The sequence below is a fragment of the Cupressus sempervirens genome, chromosome 3 (genome assembly GCF_028749045.1).
Source record: "Cupressus sempervirens isolate cs-2001-9-10 chromosome 3, ASM2874904v1, whole genome shotgun sequence".
NCBI classification, from domain to species: domain Eukaryota; kingdom Viridiplantae; phylum Streptophyta; class Pinopsida; order Cupressales; family Cupressaceae; genus Cupressus; species Cupressus sempervirens.
The window spans coordinates 118019332-118044792 of NC_143120.1; the positions used below are offsets into that span (position 1 = coordinate 118019332).

The window sequence follows — 25461 nt, forward strand, 5'->3', positions numbered from 1 at the left end:
AATTAGGCTTCTATCTTACATCAGTTTGTTGTATCTCCTCAAATACAACTTATTCCAATTCATTATCATCAAAGGATCATTTAGTAACTTAGTGCTTAAGTCATATTTGAGCCTATTGGGTCATCATCCTTTTGATTGTACAATTAAAAAAAAGCGGGTCACCTCTCCCTCCTCTTCTAATATTCTATCCTTCCATATTTCTCTTTAATTTATACCAAATAATATCAAATATTTTCAAATGGAAATAAACTTAATGAGCTATAGGCTTGATTGAAGTGCATGTTTCAGATAGATCATTCTTTAATATTGAGGAGTTTATTAATCCATGAAGGGTGTGAAATGAGTACACAAATATCTTTTTTATTAGTTAAAAGGGTAAGAGTTGTGTTATTATAAGAATAAATTGCATCCCTTTTTACTCATGTTTTTCTTACCATTAAATATTATTTGGCTATGTTTAGAATATTGAGATCTCATTGAGTTGGTTATTAGAAATAGAAAACTAACAAGGAATACATATTTCTTTCTTTTTTGAGTAATTTTTTTTTCATGCTCCTCTACTTCCTTTTACTCTATCATGGATAGTTCAGGAGCATCATTTGTAAAACCTTCACTTGAAAAATGTGATAGATTGACTAGACAATAAGCAAACATGTCAACTTGATGCATCTTTAAAGTCTCTTGCATTGATTCACAATTCAAGGGTAAAGGATTTAGATGAAGAGGAGTCATAAGCTAAATTCCCAAATGGAAGAGCATAATACTCACTTCAAGAACCTCATTTGAAGGTACAAATTTAATGTCTTTGAAAAATTTATTGCACTTAACTGTTTAAAAGACTTATTCCCACATTAGCCATCTCCAATACTGAATCACTACACATAGGCTAGTAGGATGTTTTGTGCTTTGATACCACTGTAGGACATTGCACTATTTCATATTGAAATTTTTGTAGCCTGAACTCTGAGAAATTTTGTCAAATGGTTTGCTTTATTTTACTGCTATGAAAACCCAACTAATTTGTCCTTCAAATAAAATCTGAGGATTAGCTTCTATAGTTTGCACAAGCTCTGTCCTTTGCTACATGAGAGTTAGGAGTCATACTGGGCTGGTTACTTGCACAGGTTCTTTGTGAAAAGCATTTGATTATTTTAAAATAAAGCATGGAGTAGTTTTGAAACTAAATAACAAACCATTTTTATATTGTAGCTTTGAATTTAAGATATTTACAAAAAGTATTCCACCAATATGACCACCATGCAATGCTGACTACTGCTATGTAATATACCAGCCCTTGTAATATCCTTCTCATAGTGTCCCCTCAATTTTGGAGGTGCTTCATTTGCATTTTAATTTATTTGAAGTGTCTCAATCTTTCCATGATTGTTGCACAGTTGTTATTGCATGACCACATTTTTGTTAGTTTGAATGTTGTTGCTTGGGATTGCTACCAATGTGGTTGCAAAATGGTTGTGTGCCATAGCATAAGTATACCACCAACAAAAATATTCTCCAACTCTTGCATGGTGCAATTTATATAGCACTCCCTTATTAATTTCTAGACCCACTTTGGTGCACATCAAGCCATGTCCTCGCTGGTTTTAGTGAGTTCATGATGGGATTAATGCCTTGGAAAACATAGTATCAGATGTTGGAAGGATCTACTTCTAGGCCACAAACCTTTGTGCTATCTCATGCTAAGTGGCCTCTTTTTGTCCATGGAGCATCTTGGGGTGGAAAACCTTGATCACTTCATCGACTGGGGTGAAATTTTGTTTAAATTGTCTCATCTTAGTGGTCTTTCTAAGGAACATCTAAGCCGGTGGGTGCTAATCAAGAAGAATTATTTGGCATCCTTTCTATTTCTCCTTGTAGTTCCCGAGGTTGCTATTTTGTCAGAGCTAGCACTCATTCCCTGGAGGTTGGAGAATCTTTTGATTGCTTCTTTTATAAAATATGGAATTTGAGTATTAATCCCAATTTTAAAATATTTTAGGGGTTTGTCTGACATACTAAGATGGTCATTTTTGAAAATATCATTAAGTGGGGTATGATAGGTTGTAATATTTGCTTCAGATGTAATACCACCTCTTCTCTGCTTGGAAGGAGGCCTTCTCCATTTGGACTTGTGTGTGTTTGTTTTGGGGTCCACTTCTGAGACAAATTTAGCTTAGAAATCTCCATCTAGCAATGAAATGCTTATTACTCCATCTTGTTCAAAGGTGAGCATCTTAAAATTTATGGCCGGCCTTATCTTTTTGTTGCATTTGGTATATTTGGATTTTTTAAGAACAAAAGTTATTTTTTGAGATACAAGCACTCTGAAAATCATTCTGATCCACAATAGTAAGCTAGCTCCGATGGAAAATGTCAGGTCTCACTTCAATAATACACAAAATCTGAATGTACCACTCAGTGCTAAACTCTATTTTATCGAAAAGTGGAACCTTGTGGGTTTCATCAACATTGATAGCTAATCTAAATTGTGTGCAATGACTTGCTCTTCTATTACAAAGGTCAAGATTAGTGCTCATTTGAAGGTAAATATGTTTTTGAAGGTCATTTTGCATGTGTCCCATTGAACACACACCACGTAAAGTGTAGGAAGGTCCATTTAGTGTTTTCTTTACAAATGTTGGACCTTGGAAGGAATTTTTATTTTTTTTCTTATTCGGATATGCATTTGCTTTACTTATGTTGTTTGGTGGCTAGTTGATCAAGTCTAAATATTTTCCTCATCTTCTATTTACATTTTTGTTAATTTATATTTTTCCAATTTTGTTTTAAAGTTACAACCAAACTTCTGTGATGCATGGTCCAATCTGGCCAGTGCATACATGCGGAAAGGAAGGTGGAGTGAAGTTGCAGAGTGTTGTCATCAAGCTCTTCATCTAAATCCTTGTCTTGTAAGCCTCTCTCTCATTGAAATTGTACCTTTTGTATGTACTTCAAGATTTGCATGAATTCTGTGGTTGTGATTTTTTGGGTACACTATACAGGTTGATGCACACAACAACCATGGAAATTTGTTGAAGGCACAAGGATTAACTCAACATGTAAGCTCTATGATTTTTCTCTTGATGCTTCGTTGGCTGATATAAATTCAATACTTGAATGCTAGAGTTCTCAACATGGTCCAGGGATTTTCCTTCTAAAATATTGTATGTTGGCCTGGTTGGTAAAGTTCGATGTTGGAAATTGCTGAACATTTTTTATTATTTTAACATGAACAGGCATACTTATGGCATACAGACATACTTATGAAAACTTTCTTCTTTTTTTAAGAATGACTAGGTCTACTTTATATGAATGCCACCTGAGACACAAAATGAAATGATGGTGAATAGAACAAATTGTTAAAAGATGACTAAATTCGAACATTGAGCTCCAAAACTGGAATGAAATGCAAACCATATATGGGTGGTTCTGTAAAAGCTTTACCAAGTCTTTGTTCTTCCATGTGATGTCCCCTTTCTAGAACTATCCTAATTCATGCCTTTTAGTCTGCTAGTTTGAAGATAGATCTGATTTAATATTGTTTCGTTCTTCAGTACTATTGCCACTCCTTTGAATGGATGCTTATTGCTGAATGGTTCAATCTATCAATTCATTTGTTCAATATCATCTAATTTCTTATGATGTTCAATGCCCCTTTGAGAATAATTTCATAATAATATTTCTAGAGATGACTTCTTCCAATCTGATCCTTTGTGTTGTATTTTCTGTTCACAATGATCTTTGCCTGATTTGGATGAGTGTTGAGATGTTCAAACTTGTGGATGTTATTCTCCCCAATGTTTTCTTGATATAACAAACGTGGATCCACTTCTTTTAATTGATTTCTATATGTATTAAATCTCTATTGATGATCTTCCATGCCCTTTCTCTCTCCTATCTAGTCCTAGCTTTATATCTTCTCATTCTCCTCAAGATGTGCAACCTTTGGGATGGTTGCCCTTTTGCGAGGGGTTGGGTCTCCTCCTTGATGCACCTTTATTAATTGTCACAATGTATTGACACATCTTTATGGATTGTTATTTTAAAAGAATTTAGTTACTTTTAAGTTTTCTTTGATTAAGATTGCTTCATTGTTTAATATTCTAATTGCTATTTATCATTAAGCCCATCACTGTTTGTTGTTCATTCATAATTCTTTCTGATCACTCTACTTGGGAAAATTGTGAAGTCTTGAATTTTTCTAAGGCATTGATATCCTTCATGGTGGGGTGTGACATTCCATGAGCTGAATTATTATGTCTTAGGAATGACCATTTTTATTATCTATGTTTTAGTTCAGAAATGACAATGTGAGAGTTAAGATTAGGCATGTTGATAGCTTCTACTATCTCATCACTCCTCCTTCTATTAGTAAGCTCACATAAATATAGTATTAAATGTCAATCTTATCAGTTTATTTGGCAGGAAAGTATGTGCAGGAAAACATGGACTTAATACTCTATTTTTTATTTTTCAACCTAGGCTTCTTCCATGGAGAATATAGTAAAAACTATGCAACATGAAATAACAGAACTGTGACATTCTTTGTAAGTGTCAAGGTATGTGTTTTGACAACAAAGGCATTTCATAATGGTGAACATCTTTGCAAAATCATAATATGTATTCTCGCTGACTAATTTTATGCTTGCTTTGTTTTTATATATATTTGTGTAGCTTGTGAAATTGAAGCTAAGCAATATGTGAAACACTTGAAATATATTCTTTGTTGGAGTAAGGCATCTTACACATTCTTGAAGTTATATATCATTCTTTAGTTGCTAAATATTTCACTTTAATTTCATTTTGCTGTCATATTTCAAAGAAGAAGTTGAGCATTTAAGAGAACTTTCAGTAAGCCAAGCTCAAGATCTGGCAAAAAATAAGTTACGTGTTAAAGAACTTGAAGAGAGGGAAATTGCACTAACAGGAAATGTAATAACACTTTTGGATATTCTATGTATTCATATACTAGTTTTAAAAGAAATGAAAAAATATCAATGTTTTCATTTTAATCTTCAATTTATATGGTGGTAATTGATAGATGTTTATTTATGAAGTTTGTAGGGATAGGTTTCATTAGGAACAAATGATTAATTGATCCACTCTGTCATCTTGAAAGGTTGAAGGTCTCATGAAGGATATTACAGTGGCAGAAGAAGACATAACCAGATGGAGGAAGGCCTGTGAGCTAAAAGCATAAGCTGGAAAAGTTGTCATGGAGGAGTGCCAAGCAGAGGTATTCAATTTTTCTTATATTGTTGTGCTTGTCAAAGTTCATAGTGGACATATGTTGTCTTTCCTTACATTTCACCTTGTAGATCCCTAGGCAATTGTTTGGATTGTCAATTATCACATGAACATACCAAATGTAAACATAGTGTATATCATTAAGGTCAAAATGTACCAAGGAGTCTATAACCACTTTAAGCTGTCTATGTTCATAGGAAGGAGACTTCTTTTTATTCTTCTTGTATGCCGGTAAATAGGCTTGCAGTGCTAGCAAACTTATTTAGTATTTACATTAAAAAAAAGTAGCATTGACAATTGGTGTATGGGTTGAGTTAGGGCATTTTTAGCCCCTTAAACAAGTTAACTTGCTTTCTAACAAAAGTTGCTCAACACTTTTACGAAAGTTTCTCTCCTTTGTATATGTATCTTTCTATTTGTGACCAAAGCTAGAAGTGTAAGGTGCTAAATAGTTTTACTGATTCCTATTTTGAGAATAGGTGACTTATTAGATATTTGTTTTAGGGGGGTAAGACCTATTAACCCCTTACCCCCCTTCTTTTCATTTCCATGGAATAAGTTTTTTTTATTGCAGGTTATTCAAAGATTGCAACATTTACCTCCAATGTCCACCATTTCTTTAACCAGACCAGAGATCTCCTCAGAATTTTGTCGCTCCAATTTCCTCCAACATTAATATTTGTTTGGTTTGGAGCATGGTGATTAATGATGCTTTTCTCTTTGGTTTGGAGCATGGTAAATAAGTAACATCATTCAATTCACATTGCAGGGCATATGGTAGTGGAAAGGAAGGTAGTCCTTTGTGTGATGTCCTTAGATTTGAAAATGCACACATGAAGCTTTTACGATATGTTTCATTTGTTGATTGCCCAATGTGTATAATAATAACTTAGTTTAGTGATTTGTAATTTGTTTATGCAAATCTTCAGCATATTATTATTCTACAGAACAAAATTGACTTGACCTAGGAGAGTGTAGCAAACAACTAGTATGAGGCAATTCAAAAATTTATTCAGGTAAGTTGAAATTCATTTTGTGCATTTTAAATATATTTAGTCTCAATGCTAAATGCATTGATGATTGTTACCAATTTTGATATCGGCATTTGTTTTTCCTCGTGACTCTAAGGTGTTGTAAATGTTTTGGTTCTATTCGGGTACTATTGCTGATGGAGCTCCAGTTGTACCAATATCTACACAACTAAAGTACAACATTGATGTTGTATGTGAATACATAACAAAGAAGATTCCTATTCCTGAGTGTAATTCAGGTTTCTTTGTCATTAATAGGTTCTCTAATCTTTTCTTGTTGTTTTTAATCTCAATAGTTCCTAATTTGATTTGCCAATCTTTTTTGTCCTCAAATTGAAAATCATATTCGCATTGTTGCTCTTTCCACTTCACTTGCAAATGTTAAAGATCTTGGTGAGTGGATTGGAGCTACACATGGCCTTTCTAATTCCCCCCCCTGGTGTCCATCTTGTACCATTAGAGATTCATATCCAAGGTGTTGATATAGCCAACTTTGAAGCTCAAATGTAGGCAATGACCAGGCCAACTTACACATCAATAATTTAGCATGCAAAAGGAGGCAAACTAGCTCTAGTGTTTGTGCCAACAAGAAAACATGCTCGGGTTACTGTCATTGATTTATTAACTTATTCAAATGTAGATTGTGGGGAAAGATCCCAGTTTCTTCAATTTACTTAAAAATATTTGAAACCTTTCATTGCCAAAGTGAAAGAACCTACATTGAGCCATGCATTATCTAATGGAATTGGGTATTTCTTCACCTCCTCTGGCAGCTTAATTTCAACAATAAATTAGTTGTGAAAATAGATGTGCGACATTCATTTTCCCAAGCAACATGGGAAGCAATCCACTGGATACAAAATAGATGCCAAGGCACTTTCTTTTGGTCAATATTTTTTGTAGGCAATATCTTCTATTTTTTTTTTGGAAACTTCTAGAAGTTTGATAAATAAAAACAAATCAAAGCATTTCCTGTATTTTTTCTAGATATGAAATTGTATCCGCCAAAATCGTTATTTTTCTTTTCACCATGGAATAGGTTTTTGATTTGTTATTTGGAGTAGTTTGGCTTAGCCTTTACTAAAAGTATAGTTTCCTGTACTTAGAACAGTAGCATTTTGTTTATATAAAACTCACATTTTTCTTTTGAGTTGGATTTGATGTGGAGTCCATCTACTAATAAAATTCTATTATGTTTTGAAAATTAGTATGTTAAACCTTAAATGCATGTGTGTGTTTCATAGTGGAGATGTTGTAGTTATTGGCCTACCTCCAACATGGGTGGATATATCAGAAGAGATAGTAACTAACATACAACACACACACAGTAAAATTGTTGTGCTGACAAAGTCTTATGCTAAGGCATTGATGCCAACATTTGGAGACACAACAACAGATCAGCATGTAATTGAAGAACTGACCCAAGAGATAACATGCTTGCTGAAAAGAAGTGAGCAGATGCTGCAAAAGCTTTCAGGGAAAGGCACATTGGAGGATGCAAACATTCAGAAGAATGTTCAGGTGTGTCTTCTAGCCAATAAAATACAACTGTTAGAATATGTGAGTTATGATCAAGAGATTAAATCAATAAACAAGGTCCTATTTAAAGACATCAGTATGGAGAATCTCATTATCATTATACTTAATGATCAAATGAATTTATTCTATATGCAGAGATCTCTTGCCACAGATCTCCAGGCACTTTCAATGGAGTTTCGTAAACAGCAAAATGCTTATCTACAGTGCTTATGACAACAAAAAGATGTGTGGTGTTGTTCACTTTGTCCTATTTAGGATGTGCGTCTAGTCTGAGAATGGCTAATAGTGCCATATACTGAATGAGTTTATTTGAATTATTTTTGTGTGTAGGGATCAGATGAAGTTGACATGGGCATGCATCTGAATGGTCCAAAAACTAGATACAAGGATGATCAATCTTTTGACTTGGTGAAGAGGATTCTCTTTTTTTTTTCATTGTTTTTGAAGAATTCAGGAAGTTTTGGAATTTTGAGTGTTTGAATAAGTTTTGTTCTCATTGGGATCAAGATATGCCTGTATTCTGACTTTCTGAGTTTTGGTTACAATTGTTTTCATAGGGTTTCAGTACACAACAACTAGCTAGGATGAAGAAAATAGAAGTGCTAACAGCTGAAAGGGAAAGAGAAATTCTCTAGGTGATACAACTTTAATTTCACTCTTTCCAATTGTATTTGCTGCATATATTTCTTTTGTGGTACCTACTTTGTTGCAGTTCTATCAGAAACTAAATTATCTATTTTTGTATTGCTATCCCAAGCAGATTGTTGAATTAGTAAATCAGCTGTAGCAAATAATGAAAGACCTATCAACTCTTGTGATTGATCAGGTAGTGCAATGTTACTTGCAAATTTGAAATAACACTTGCTAATGAGAAACAAGAAATTACTACTATTCAATATACTTTAAGTGTCTTAATATACCCCTTAATGAGGCATTCAAACATTGAATTGAATGATTAGGTATTCAAACATTGAATCCTCAATTTATTGATAAAAAAATATTATTTAACATAATTTCTTATCTTGACTATTATAGATCTAAGATATCAGGGCATAGCTGATATATGGCTCCATTTCATTCTTGTGGAGAAACTTAAACCATTACTGTATGGTTCCCTTTCACCTTCCATTTAGTCATATGTTTAACCGTGCTTTATGACCTTTTATCTCCTCCTCATTTGGTGGGAAATATTTGCTTTTTCTCATCATGTTCTTTATGATGGTAACTATCCCCTCATCACATCCTTTATTATAGTAACTATCTCTTGGGCTGCAAGCAGTTGCAATTCCTAGATAATGTTATAAAAGTGTGCTCCATTGCTTCCATATCTTCATCATCAAGCTTGAAATAACTATATTGGACACATTTGGTCTGATGGCAACACTTGTTTTGACAATTTCAGGCATGTGAACCTATACTTGCTGAAGTCTTCCACTAGTGCCCTTAAAGTTTCATTAGAACATTTTGGACTATTTATCTCAGCTAGATCAAAGGGTTTTGGGATCACCAACAACTGGAGAGACCTGACCAGCAAGGAAAAACACTTTCTTCTTCTATAGTTGTTTCCTCTTCTTGAACCTTGCCAACTTCCCCTTACTAATGCTTCAATGTTAGTCTGTGGTGCAAGTTAAAGAGACCATATTTCTTTGAGAAATTCTATAAAATAGTTCACATGCCTTACCTATGATTTGACATTTTGCATGCATCCTACACTCTCTCATCCAGCTGATGATGGATTACAAAGAGTGATATGAAAGGATGATTATAAAAAACACACACAATCAAATCCAAACGAACTTGCATTACAAATGGATTGTGGAAATCTGATATTGTTAATTTTGCATGCATGTTTACCAAGACAATCACAACTTAAACATATATATAATAGATTTTGATCTACTATGATCTATTATATATATGTTTAAGTTGTGATTATCCTGGTAGACATGCATGTAAAATTAACAATATCAAATTTCCACAATCCATTTGTAATGCAAGTTCATTTTGGATTTGATTGTGTGTGTTTTTTAGCATCATTGTTTCAAATCACTCTCTGTAATCCATCAGCTGGATGAGAGAGTGCAGGATGCATGCAAAATGTCAAATCATAGGCAAGGCATGTGAACTGTTTTATGGAATGCCTCAAAAAAAATTTTGACCAAGCATTGGTTGAAATTTTCACAAAGCATTGGTAGTTTTCTACCAAGCATGGGTCAAAATTTTGACCGATGCTTGGCAGTTTTCTACCAAGCATTGGTCAAAATTTTGACTAATGCTTGGCAATTTTCTACCAGTAATGGTCAAAATTTTGACCAACCAGTAAGTTGGTCAAAATTTTAATGAAATTTTTTTTGACCAATTGGTTGGTCCAAATTTTGACCAATATTTGTCAAAAAATGAGGTCAAATGTACTAGTGACACCTTTTGCTACTACAAGGGAACCTTTTGAAACCTTCAAATTTTTATCACTAAAAGTAACTACATAACCCTCATCATCGAGTTTCCCTACTGAAATTAAAATTCCTACTCAGCCTTGGAACATGTCTTACCTCATGTAGTAGCCAATGATTCTCATTCTGCAACTTAATCTTAATTTTTCCCTTTCCAACAATCTGACAGGGTTCATTATCCCCCAAGTAAACAAGCCCAAAATCCCCTTGGACATAATCAATGAAATAACCTCTATGAGGTGTAGCATGAAATGAAGCACTAGAATCTAAAACCCATGAATCATCAACACCTTGTAAAGATAGAAGCAAAGCATCCTCTTTGGATTTGTTACTTACCACATTTGCCTCCTTGTCTCTATCTAGTTTATCTCCTTCATTTTTCTTTTGATTCCAACAATCTTTCTTTTTATGACTTGATTTTCCATAGTACCAATAGTCATTTGTCCTCTCGATTGACACCTCCTCCCCTTTGACTTTCCTCTTGATTTCTCATGATTTTTGGAATTACTTCCCCTCTCAGTCGTTCTGCCCCTACTTTGTGCATTCAAAGCACTTCTTGATGTAGATCCACCTAAGGATTTCCTATGAGTTTCCTCACTCAAAATAACACCGATCACATCATCATATTTTAGGGTACTAGATCTAGGAACAAAATTACTCACAACCATTACCAAACCATTCTAGCTTTCAGGCAAAGAACACAAAATCAAGAGAGCCCTAATTTCCTCCTCAAAATTGATACCCACAGAAGATAACTGACTAGTAATAGTATTAAACTCATTTAAATGATCTGCAATAGATCTGCCTGCTATTTTCATATTAAATAAACGCTTAATGAGAAATACCTTGTTTGAAGCAGAGGGCTTTTCATACAATGTCGCTAGGGTTTTCATCAACTCTTCAATTGTCTTCACTTTTGTAATATTAAATGCCACCGATGGTGCAAGGCATAATCGAATGCTTCCAAGTGCCTTTCTTTCCAAAAGATCCCATTCATCATTTGACATAGATTCTTGATTCTTGGCTTTGCCTTTTAACGACTTCCATAAATCCTTCTGATAAAGATAGTCTTCCATTTGCATCTTCCATAACTAGAAGTTCTGCCCATTAAACTTGTCAACCCTTAGCTTACCCTCGTCTGCCATCTTTCCCACTCAACCATGACACTTTCCTATAGAGGATAACTGAAAAACAACCTCGCTCTGATACCAATTGTTAGGATTAAATCACGAACAAAAATAACAATTACATGCAAATATAACCAATAACAGAAAATAATAGATCACACAAAAAAGAACACAAGACACCAAGATTTAACATGGTTCACCCAATCCCTGGGCTACGTCCACCAAATAGCAAGTCTGATATTATTACGATCCAGTGATTATAACCTGATTACAATCCGTAATCCCTTACAACTCAATACTGCCACAAGAACCAATTTTGCATCACAACTATGAAACAATCCCTAACCCTGAGCTCTTTTATACAAGTATTTTAATTGCTTGAGGGTTATAATTAATAATTACATGTTGGCCCAAAATCTTGATAAAATAAGGCCCAATTTTTTTTTTTGGAGCGATGCCCTGAGCCCCAAAAAATTTATGAAGTATGTACAGTACTTTCCTGATCAATCATCACAATCTAACAAATACAAATACACAGATTTATTGGGGTTCACCACAACTTGTGGCTACATCAACACTTGAGCAATGAGCTTTTATGTTAAACAATATCCAATGCAACACATGACTACACACAGTCATTTATACAAATAACTCTTTGAATACAAAGAGAGTAGAGAATTCAAAGGTCATGTTATTGTCGAGCTTCATATCCCAACAGTGAGCATCATTGAATATTTTTCTTCTTGAAAGCATATCCTTGATATTTTTTGAAAAAAATAGCGAGGCTCACTAATTAATTAAAGAGCTAGTGTCAAAATTTTACAATCTACTTGTACCTCATCACATCCCTTCTAATCAATTTAAGTTTATAGATATTAAGTTTGTACTTGTGTTTTCCTTGTTTTCATCTCCTAAGCAATTTCTCTCCTTTTTATAGTTTTTCCCATGTAACACTTATTGGCTGTGTCATGCATTTAATATTTTTATCAAGGGTAGTTATCATCCTACATCACCTTGAATTTATAATCAAGGCACCCCTTGTACATTAGTATGCTCAATCATCATTTCAATCATTGTGCATTGCTAAAGAAATCTTTTTTCTTATTTTTTCCTTGTGGAAGTTACTTTAATTACTTTAACATATCTAGAATATATGTGATACTTAATCTTGGTAAATTAGATCTTGTGCTAAAAATTATTGGCATAAGATGTGCATTTTCTAAATTGTTTATAATGTATTATTTTATTAATATGTATGTGGTGCACCTAGGGGAACCTAGATGGACAGAATCACTAGGAGTTTAGATTCTTGGGGCCATTTAATATGTTTTCTTTTAATAGTAGGAGATATATCTAATATGGGTGTCACACTAGGATAATAATTTAATAGTGGGGAAGGATATATAATGAAGTGAAAATTTAACTTTCTCAATATTAAATGAGGGGTCAATAATATTGTATTTACATAAGTTTTTGATACATGGATTACTTTACCACATGGTTGTATTTGTTTGATATTGATTTGTTAGAGTGGGGTTGTCATTGCACCAAAAGATCAATCTCTCATGAATCTTGAAGGGAGCATTGAAATTTTTTCCAAATATCTCTCCCTCAGCATTGTCCGAGGGTTTGAGGATTCAAACCTATGACCAAGCTCTAATACCATTTGTTAGAAAGTAAAGTCCACCATTGATTTTTTTTTTAATGCATTGAGCTACATTCGTTAGGATTGTTTGTGTATATACAATCCAGAGGCACCAAAAGAAGTAGTCACCATTGTTGGATTCACCTTTCGTAGTTGATTTTTTTAAATTACATAAATGTTTACTTGTATTTCTATTTTATAAAGAAGGTTAGACTGCAATAACAGTTTGCATCAAATGTCAAAATATAAGTATACAAAATTTGAGACATGTACACACTTATTTGTGGCTGTAGATATCAAATACTCTCAAAATCTTGATTCCTAGTCTATTTTGTAGCATGAATATAGGGTTCAATGAATTCTATTTTTGGGGGAAAGGTTGAAGCATGAGTAACCTTACGGTTTCTTTTAGCCTCTATTGCCGAACAAGTAAGGGATCAACCTATGGATCTTGTTCATTTTTTTCTTCCATTGAAGGTTTGTTCAAAGATTACAATTTTTCTTATAGATTTAATAGTATTACAATAGTGTGCATGGATTTAATAAACAACAAAAGCTTTCTTGGAGTTGCTAAATGTTTTATTAATGATAATAGCATGTAACATTTTATTATTATTATTGTTTAGATCTTATATTGGCAGTTGCTCATCACCACTTCATGACTTATTAGTTTCACAAAGTATTTAATTTAGTTTAAAGAATTTCAGTAAAAGATGTCCTAGCTACTCATGTGTTGGATATGGCGTAATAGAAATTGGAGCCATTTAAAGTATAGAAGAACATACTATTTCTGTAATTAAATGTATATTCTTCAAACAAAGGCTAATAAACTTTTCTCAATTCATTTTATTTTACTCAAGGTTTTTTTTGCTAAATACATTCTTCCATCTAGCCTTATTAGTTTTAAAGGTTATCAAAAAATAACTAAAATGTCTTTGCAATTTTTTGCTTAAAGGCATTGACACTCTAAAAATCTAATATTATCCATAAAGTATCAAATTGTTCATATTCTTATCCATTTTCTTTTGCCACAACCCTAAGTGCAATCCCAAACAGGTTATCAAAGTGAGCACCTAAAATAAGCCGGTGGCTTACACACATCTAAAAAGCATTCTTACTTTGAGGAAAGAGGCACACGTCAAGCTTGGTCTTTGTTCCCTTTATCTTGCATGCATCAAACTTAGCATCTTGAGGATATCAAATCAATATCACATCCCTTGAATCCTCAAGCTCAACTCATCTGAACCCATATGTTATCTTGTTAAACTACTCTTAGTCATAGCATAGCTCCCTTACCTAAAAATATTGTTATGAACAACAACACCTATCTTAATCCCTTCTCTAGTTCCTCTCCGTTTCTCAAAGGAAGACAAGACTATGCTTACTGGAGCTAATTTAAAATGAATTTCTAACTATTATCTCTATGAATCATTCAAAGGAAACATCCCACATTAAAAAAGACTTGATATGTATGGTTATGGTGTCTTTGGAAGCTTCTATAGTAGACATATTTGAGCCCATATTGTGAAGAAAAATTCTCAAGCTCCATCTTGTGTCTCTTCTTGAAATATGTACTATGTGCCTAAATTTCTATTGTGATTATATTAGAGTAATAACCATCTGTACAAGAAACAAATTCATTACTTTCATTCCATTCTCCCACCATATTTTTAGTGTTATTTCCATATGGGGTAAGTATTGCATTGAATTAAAAAAATCTCACTCAGTTGCTTTTCAACAATATTGTAGATTGTGTGAATTTTTTTAACATTATCTTCATGTATGTTCCTTTCCATGGTTCTTCTAGGCACTTGAGGAGCTTGCGAGGCTATGAAAAGTTGAACTCATTGAGTAAGACTTGGGGGACCATATAACACTGAGATAATTAGGGTTGTTACAATATCTTAATTCAATTTTTAACTTTAAAATTCTGAAACTGAAATCAATTGGAATAATAATTGGAGGTTGTGAATAACTATTTAGAATTAATTATCAAAACCTTAAATGCAATACAACCAACACACATTCCAAATATTGGTTGATGAATATGCAGTAACATTGAAACTCAACAATCACCAACTTGAAGACCCAGTCCTTAATTGTATCGTATTCTTAATGTCGAACATAATTTCTCTCATTCTTGTATGTAACCCTATTATTTGTATTTTCCTTACACTATCATTGTTTGTATTCTATGTAGCACTATAAAAAAATTCACGTCTTTGATTAGTTTTTTAATTTTTAATTTATTTTTCTTACACATCTTCCTCTTAGCTATTTTAATCCTATATTTTATAGACACACATATTATGGTCCATTGCATCAAAGCCTTGAAATTAAGTCAAAAAATCATTTAAATAGACGTTTCATATGGTTTGCATTTTTACTCCTCCATTTCAGCACGATGTCATAAAATGCACCTACCTAACCTGACAACCTTTCTCTAACATCATATACTTAAATTTATAATCATAGATATTTAATGGTGTTTACCTTCCAATAGCACTAAGGAGAGAATCAGTTTTTAAACTCCTCCATATGATATAAACTTAATAAATAACTATCAACTATTTTATGAGTTGTGAAAATATAGATGGTTTGGTTTGCTACAACTCTTTCACTATTGACAAATTCTTATACCATCTTCAGTTGTTTTCATTAAATTATATCTCAAATTTAATGTAGGCTAAATTCTCCTCCACATTTCTAAGCGATGGGAAATTTCTATTCCATATTGTAGACGGTGGAGCAAGCTTTGAAGTTTGAGTTGGTGTTTATTTAGGTGACAGCTAAAGGATAGGAGACTTTGAAGGATGGTTGGGATTTTACAAAATAGTATTCTTGTTGAAAGATAATTACATGTCGCTTTGGTATAGAAATACAATTTTGTTTCTATCTTAAAAAGTTTAAAAAGTTTAAGAGTTTGGCCATATTTTATGTTCATAAAATAAAGATGAATAGTACAAGTTGATAATGGCATAAAATGAAAATGCATAGACGCTATATCCAAGCTCATCTTCACAGTTTTGACCAAAATTCACTAATTTTTAAATTACATGATAAGGATGATTTTTATGGCAATGACCATTTGACATTTTGTGTATGTATTTATCTATGTTTTTATGTATGTAAGAGTTTGATAAAGATATAAAGTCTCTTTTGTAAATAATATCAATATTTATGAAAAATATGGTGATCTCTTCTTTTCATGATTTTATTTAATTGTTAGTGACATATTTGAACTTTAAAAATGAAATAAAATGAATCTAACAAACATCATTTTGTCTACCTACATGGTCAATGCTATTTTAATTTTATGCTTTTCATTATTATCTTGTATTATATTTTATGTGTCATATCATGCAGGTTTAGTGCATTTTAATGTGGTTTCTAGTTTTTAATATTAAATTAAATTATCTGTATTCAATATTTTCCTTATAGATTTTTATTTTAAATGTAATTTATTGTTGTCAAAATAGTCAAGCAGTGAATAGTGTGTGGTAGGGCATCATTTGGTTGTATTTGAATACCTTTCACTAACATTCAATACTGGGTAGGTGCTATAAGAATTCCATCTAGTAGATGGTTAATGAGTAGCGATGGTTTCAAGGTTTTGCATATTCTACCAAAGGATATTACATGAGGAATTGTACAAATAGGATGAAGCTAATATCAATTCTCCATTGACAATTATAATTACCTTAAAATGAGGCTTGTAAGATTTGATTTGTAGCAAAAACATGAATTTCATCACATAACAAGGTACCTTGAGATGTTTGATCTTTTGAGAATAAAATTACTTACAATACAAAAGTAGAAAAGTGAGCTTACTTGATATATGAATATCAAAAATCCCAACCTAGAATAAAATTGAAATGTCATCTATTTTATTTAAAAGAAATGAATATATGATACAATTACACTACCCAAAGATAATGTTCAAAGGCTTGGATTATTTTTTAGATCTTCACCATGTAATAGACAATGTTCAAAGGCTTATTTATGATGATGTTCAATCCAAAATCAACTATTTTATAATTATAACACTTATATTAATATTACATGAACAACTATTATGTCAGCTTCTTAAAAAAACCTATTTAGATATGTTCTTTCAATTCTTCTTACTTCTTTTCTCTTGCACAAGGCAGGGACTCAAGCTCTACAAAGCCCTTATTTGTTGATACAATCACTTGGAATTTTCCAAATACTATAGCATGTGTTATAGGGAGTTAAAAATCTCCACTCCATAATGTGGGGCTACTAATATCCCTTCCAATTCTTATATATAGGTGTTACTACATTTAAGCTTTCCTTCTAATACTAATATATCTCAAGGTTGTGCTAAAATAAAGTTGAAATGTGAAGCAAATAAAGATCCAACATAAGGCACAAAGAAAAATCCTCTAGGTTTATATTTGGACATAATTTTTTGTTCTCATCCTGCTCCTAAAAGTTGGATGAACTTAGACAACTTGTCCTTTCCAATAACCCCAACTGGCATCACCCATGGAAAATAGGTCAAGCCCAATGAATAAGTCAAGCCCGCACAACTGACATAGATCCCTTCCCTTGGCTATATAGGGATAGGAAGTGTTGGTAGGAGGTAGAGTTATGCCTCCCCTTGGTTATGTAGGTGAGTCCAAGTTTACCTTTTCCCTTATTTGATTGATCGAATAGAGAGATATTTAACATCATCGATGTTCTATGAAATATATATAAATGTATTCATATATACCTTTTACTAAAGTGGGTGTTTAATTTTTATCTATTACATGATCTATTATATTAAAACATTTGAAAAGGTAATATTTCTAAAAATTGAGCCTCATTTATCAAAACCAAAACATAAAGTACTATAGCTAACCATATTACAACAACTAAGATAGAAAATATAAAAAAATGTTCAAGATAAAAAATTTCTAACCACATTTACTTAAATAGGAAAATGTCTTTTAAAAATTAGTTTAAACAAGAATGTAAATAATGTCATTCATATCCTTGAAACAATTTTCTCTACATTTTTGTTTGAATGATAATAATTAGTAAAAACTCAAATTCAATGCTTAATCTAATTCCTTGTTCCCACCTTACGAGTTCCTCCCTACACTTACATATTCTTCATAAGAAGTAAAACAATTTTTTATGTGCACTATTTGACTTCACTATCAAGTAAAAATCTTAGTAACAAATTGTTAAACTTAATTTATTATATATACTAAAGTTGTTTAGTGTGTCTAGTATTTTGAATTGCTAAAAGTCTATGCATGTAAAAATGGACATGTGGTATATTGTTATGTGGAAATCTCTATTCAACTAATAAATGAGTTCAAAATATACAATTGAATTTAGTTTTCTATAGCTATTTTATTTTGAATAGTTTTTTTCGTGAAATACTTTTTTATATTAAGTTATACATGGAGGTACTATTATATACTATTTAAATAAATAATTTTTATTAATAATAACAAAAGAATAAATATTCATATCCATTGCACAATCTTAATTGCATATGATATTGGAATAAATCTTTTAGGGAAAATGAGAGTGGAAGAGAAATGAATATAACCATAATATATCAAAATATTATTTCGTGGATAGTTTGATCAAGAATGACAATAATATCATCCATAACCTTGAAACATCTTGTTATGCATTTTTTCTTGAAACACAATATTGTGATAACAAGTGAAAACCCTAATCCAAAGCTTAATGCAATTCCCACTTCCCACCACATATGTTCGGCCCACTTTTGTTCACTCAAATCTTCATAATAAGTGTTGTTCAAAAGAGAGGAGGAACATTTTATATTGACTTAAAGTCCACATAGACCTCTATTGTTTGAAAATGATTTTTCATCAAATGTTAAGAATTGACCACCTTGTGGTATTCTACCTGAAAAAATATTACAAGATATGTCCAAGTAACTCAAAAATGTGAGATATTGTAGTTCTTGTTGAAGTTGATAAAAGCTCAACCCCACAGCTCCCAAGAATAATCTGCATGCAAACACCTATTACAAAAGAGAGAAGCAAAAAGCTATGGAGGTAGGAATTGCCAAATCCATAGATGAGACATTCTTGATGAGCAAAAAAGTAGATTGCTATAATCAAAAGAGAATTAATAAATTAGAAATAGATCAATCCTTATGAAATGATATCAAATCCCTAAGGAAAAAAGCTAGGTTGCATGGTAATAATTAATAAAAGAATTAATTATTATATGCCTAAAGTTTAGCTTAAGTAAACTAGAGATAATAAGTGACTTAATAATTAAATCAAAATGATTGAATTAATAAGGCAATATCTTATTACTCTAACAGTTTTGTGAGAATATTTCCCATAAGATTATTCCCTCAGAGATCAAGTGACTCCAAGGAAACAAGATTTCCAAAAGTAGTAGGGATTTTTCTATTGAGATGATCTCTTGAGAAATTGAGAATCATTAGACCAATAAGGAATCCAATATCTTGAGTAATATCACCTGAGAACTTGTTATTTGAGAGATCAAGACATCGAACCAATGCCAAAGATCTCACATACTCTAGAGATTGCCCTTCGTTGTATATTTCAATTTTATCCACATAAGACATTGTGCTAGAATTTGAGTATTGAAGAACTTCTCCAATTTGTGTTTGATTTTTCATTGCTCTCAAGTTTCTTAAGCTATTTGGAATAGTTCCAGAAAAATCATTATTTGACAAAATCAAGACTTAGATTTTCTAACTTTGTTAACTCTAATGATATTCCACCTTTAAATTTATTATTTCTCAACACCAAAATTCGAAGACCAATCAAGTTCCCTATCCAATTTGGGATGCTTCCATGCATACTATTATATCCCAAATCTAAAATCTCTAAAGAAGTACACTTTTCAAGTGATGATGGAATCGGCCCTAATAATCTGTTACTTACCAATTTCAATGTCTGAAAACAAACCAAGCTCCTCATTTTACCTTCCAAATTATTATTTTCTAGTTTCAACACCTTGAGTATTGATGAACAATTCCCAAAACTTGCATAAATATTACTTGTGAACTCGTTATTCGACAGATCGAGAACCTCCATCTGATACCCTTCACAAATAGAATGTGGAAAGGAACTACTAATATTATTACTTGCAAGTGAGAAATAAATGAGACCACTTTGGGCATATTAATAAGTGCTTGGTGGAATGATGCCATCAAATTGATTATCAGATAAGTCCAAGAATTCTACACTGGAATAAGGTACAAAAATATTCCCTTGCAACTTATTCATTATGTATGTCAATATCTCGAACACCAAACTTACTGAATTTAGAAGAGAGATTGAGTGTGCGGAAGGGTGCAAGATCTAACAACTATTTTGGAATATTTCCACTCAAAGAATTGTTGGACAAGTCCAAATCCCTTTTATGGTGAACTGTGTAGATATGAAAGCTGGAAAATCACCATCCATATTACAAGAACTCAAATGCAATTTTTCGAGCTGAATTGCAATTTTGAATGGCAACCAAAGTCTTGAGAATTTGGAAGACGTAGAAGAATTGATGAATAATATTTCAGCGTTTTGTTTGTATGCGGAAAATATTGGGAGATGCAAATATTTTCTGTCTTGAACGCGTGGAAACTTGACCCTATAATTTTCTGTCCTTATGCGTCTGAAATTGACCGTTATAATTTCCTCCCTCTTTCCCGTGTGGAAGATGTGTTCGAATTGAAATTGTTGATTGGTCACAGTCAAAGTCTTTTTGATGGAAATTTCTGAATGACTGGAAAATTATAACCTCTCAATTTTCATAGTGGAGACTACACTGATTTTCAGATAAGGGCGGTGCGGGATATTTAATGTACCATTGATTCCCGTCCACAGAATTTTTAAGGCCAATCAAGGTTTTTATGAGTGTGGAAGAATGGGTGAAATTGTTATAATCAAAACATGTGTAGAAATATGTATTAAGATTTTTATTTAATTTCATTAATGTAATTGTCATATTAAATGTGTAAGAAATGACATTAAAAAAATATTGATTTGGATTTATTTTACATCACAATCTTATATTTTAAATAAATATTTTTGATTTTATTTAATTATTTTTAATAAATAAATTAGAAGTTTTAAAATAATTTAAAGAATATTTTTAAAATGTAATTTTAAATTTTTTTGTGTTTAAATATTTTTTTTTAAAATTCTAATATAAATTAATTATTGTGGAAAGAAGTTAAGAATTTTCAAAAATAACAATTGGTAATTTCACTCTTTAACAAGGTCGTGAACATTTGAACTTGTAAATAAATTTGAAAATTGAAATGCATTTGTTTTTGAAGTAATTGATAGCAGTCAATAAGATGGGAGGTTGACCCCGAAGTAAAAGGCATTTGTTAGTATCTATACAAGACTATAATTTATAGTGTTTTTATACATAAAATCCTAATTATTAAGTAATTCTAAATTTTCCTAAAAAATATAATCTATGCCCCCTAGAATTTAGTATTCTTATTTATTAAAAAAAATTAAGAATGTTTTTTATTATGTTTGAGATCCCCTATTTTAGGTTTATCACCTCCAATTTGATATTGTGTTATAATAGGTATAATATTTGTCTTACAAAGTTTGAATTGTTTTCATTTGACAATTGCTACAAAAATATGGAAAACTCCATGATATAGATCCTATGATATTATTCTACTTCTTAATATTTAAATGTTAATTAAAATTCTCAAATGAAAAAATGAACTTTTCACCATTAGATAAATGTTGACATCAGATACATCGAATTTTTATTATCTATACTAATAATAAGTAAATTTTTCCCTAAATTTTAACAATGTGCAATTCTTTTTGCGTCAACTTTGATATTATATTTAGCTGAATCAGGCAATTGATCTATCATTAGAAATATAAATTGAACTAATAAAAAATTATGTCCTCTATTGCAAACACTAAGAATATGGTTGAGAACAATCAAATAAATCTCCCCCCTGTAGCAAAGAATATGGTTGAGACCTAATTAAAAAACTCTCCCTTGTTGCAAATACTAAGAATATGTCCACACTACATACACAAAGGAATATTGGAATGCAAAATATCTTAGTCGGGCTATTTGGATTTGAGAGATCCACATGGGCAGATTTAGTTGACTCATGAATTTGACCTATTAAGCTCACACCAACAAATTCAGCCACAGTACCAGTTGTATTAGATATCCCCATTACAATACCTGCATAATGAGGAGCAATATCCATATCCAAGTGATTTTTATTATGGTTTATGGATAGTGTGACAATTTGGAAGATAAATAGCTCTTCTCTATATTTACCAAACATGCTATTTTATTTTCATTTCTTGAATGTGCAACTTCAGAATGAACAAGTGCAAGTGCAGTAACATGAGCACTTGTATTTTGTAGTGCACATCCTCCTCAACTTGAAGGTTGTGGTGAAAAGCTCTTGTATGAGGAGTGCACAAAAGTATGAATAGAAGCACAATTGACATCATAATCTCCAACTTTATAGGATTATGGAGTTTTGTTCTCATTTGCAACGATCAGAGCCAGTGAAAGTCCACAAAGAACAGATAATTCATGGGCTTTCTTAAACAAGCTAAACATCTGATTATGAAAACAAGCTCTGTGTTTCACTACATCTTCAAAAAATTGAATAGGAAGCTTCTTCTTTCCCATGATCAGATCAATCCTCTAAGTATATAAAAATAGTTTTTCAGCACATACAATGCATGTCATTTGTGTATTTTGTATTGCTGGCAATATAGCTTTCTTCAATAGGGTTTGGATTTGCATGAAATTACATGTTTCATGAGGCCACTAATTTGATTTCTACTAGTTTATTGCTTTTGTCATATTGTTTCTACATACACTCAAGCTCAAAAGTTGTCTCTAGTAAAGGGTTGGGTTCCCTTGCCATGCTCAAGAGACAGTGCTTTAGACACCACTTTCAGGATACATCGTCTAAGTTATCCCTCCTGGATTCCTTAGTAAGACCCACAATGCTCTATGGTTTGGTGGTTTGGGGTCCTTCTCTTTTAGACTCGGATTGGGCCATGATCGAGCGTACCCAGATTATGCTCCTCCGTCAGATTATTAGATGTCACGGTTCTACCCCCCACAGTATTATTTTGGCCGAGTTCGGTGCTCACCCATTCAGACTTGCAACCATTTTTGACTTGATCTAGTTTCTCCACCGTCTTCGTGGCTTTGCTGACTCGAAGGAAGGCCAACACAGATACCCTTATTTAGCGTATTGCTCCTCAGTTGCTATTGCTGACGTCGATCCTGCCACTAGAGCCCGTGGTTGGTATGCTCAGGCTACTATCTGTAATGTCCCCTTTTTTGCATTCATAGTATGATGTTGTCGTTAGCCTATTTCCCCACGGTCCCGTAGGCTAACCAGGACATTAAAGGGACTTAGAGGCCATTTGGCCTAGATAGTTTCAGTTGCAGGTCTTTCTGAGGGGTTTGAGGCAAGTTTGGGCATGCTTACTATTTATAGTAAGTCATCTTGGACATGGTCGGACATCCAGTGGCAGCGGTATGTCGATGGTAATTGTTTAAAATTGACAAGAAGACTTGTTTATCATTCATAAGATTTGTTATGCATTAATAAAGCTATTTTATAAAGTTAAATTTAAATATTTAACTTTATTAATACATAGACTATAGTTTGTGGGAAATATTTAAATTAAAAGAGTCCCCTTTATTTTATAACACATTGGAGACATAAGTTACATAAAGGGAGTTATGTTTTATCTCACATTGAGAAAACGAAGGATTGAGCTCTTGTGAGAACACTATAAAAGAAATGGAAGAGCTTCTTTTAAGTATGCTTAGATGAAGATTAATGTTATGTTGCTGGATATCTGATTATCGGGCTTGGAGGACGGAATCCCTCTTTGCTAGCATTCTCTTCGCTGTTGAAAGACACAGTCAAGAAGATTAACGGTGTTTCCAAACACACTGGGTTTCATTTAGTGTTTTGCTACAGTGCGCGTGAATAGTGTTTTGCTACAGTGCGGATGAATAGTTAATTTGCTATAGTGCGTGAACAGTATTTGCAACAAGTTTATTGTTTATTCTTGCTGATTTGAGGGTTTAGAAGGTTGCCAACTACATCTGCAAAAATACTACAGCAACTAATTCCAGGTTTCTTCTGTCAAATTTTTATACTTTTGCATTGTAGTTGTTGAATACGAGACTGATATTTGTTGCAGCATGTTAAACAATTGTATGAGCACATTTACATGGCAAAAAATTAATATTGAATTAGCAAGTAAGAAGTTTCAGATTTCCTATATATTGTAGTATGTGTGCCAAGTGTTTGACAAAAATGCTATGTTGAGTTATTAAGCAAATCAATTGATATCATAAAGTAGCTTGCAAGTTTCTTTATTGGAAAAAAATAGGGGAGGATATTACACTATCCTACTGTGTTCAGTGGGGATCGACATTGATCATCTTCCTCCCTACTAGTTCTCATTGGATGCCCCTACTCATCTACTCCCTTCTCAGCAGGAGTTGAACAGGCATGTCAGACTTGACATTTACAGGAAGTATATCACACGGACCTAGGTGGATCCTCCAGGGGGACTACGTCCAAGGATGGCTTTCTACGCTGAGCACTTCTTAGTTATCCGAGATGGGATTATTGTATGCCCTGAGTACTTACATAGATACTGGACTCACGCCCTGGGTATCTCCCTTGGCTCCTTTAGGGTGGGCTTGCACAAGCTCCGGATTCAGGTCGATCACCATATTGCTAGAAGATCGGGTGTGTACACTTTGTACCTTAGTACAGGCAGAATCTGAGATTCATTTTCTTTTCAGATGCCCCATATACTACGAGATTAGAGGGAGATTTTACTATCTATTTAGAGATTGCAGATCCCTCTCGAATTTTTTCAGGTACACCGATTAGCGTTGCATTGCACTCTATCTCCGCAAGTCCTTACAACTTCGTGACCATACTTTACAGCTTTCATTTCCCAAGAGTCAGACCCAGGCACAACTTATGACAACCTTCTTCTCGCCCTTAACTCCAGCTCGGGGTGTGAAACGACCATACAGTTTCCCTAACACGGGCTGTTCCAGATCAGTGAGACCCCGCAGGGGACCTTTTTGCCAGTGACACTCCTCTCGTGGCACTCAGCTTCATCACAAGGCTTCTGGTAGCCGCACAGATCAGTCACTGTTGGACTTTTTCCCTGTGAAGATGGATACCTAATCTTTTCCGTGATCTTTCCTGCTTTCTTCTTCTTTTGTTGCGCTTGTTCTTCTTTTTTGGACACCGTTTGGTGCTCCGTTTGTCTGCTTTTTTCCTTGTTGTAAGCTTCCAATCCCATAGACCCACGTTGTGGTCTTTTGTTGGACATTAATATATTTATCTTATCTTATCTATGGTTTGTTTAGGTTTGCATTTGGTGAATATATTG

The 25461-nt window shown here is 32.9% G+C and overlaps 1 pseudogene; it reads left to right on the plus strand.

Moving 5' to 3' along the window:
* Positions 1 to 5212: 5212 nt before the first annotated feature.
* LOC149565052 (syntaxin-43-like) lies at positions 5213 to 25157 on the plus strand (annotated as a pseudogene).
* The last annotated feature ends 304 nt before the right edge of the window (positions 25158 to 25461 follow it).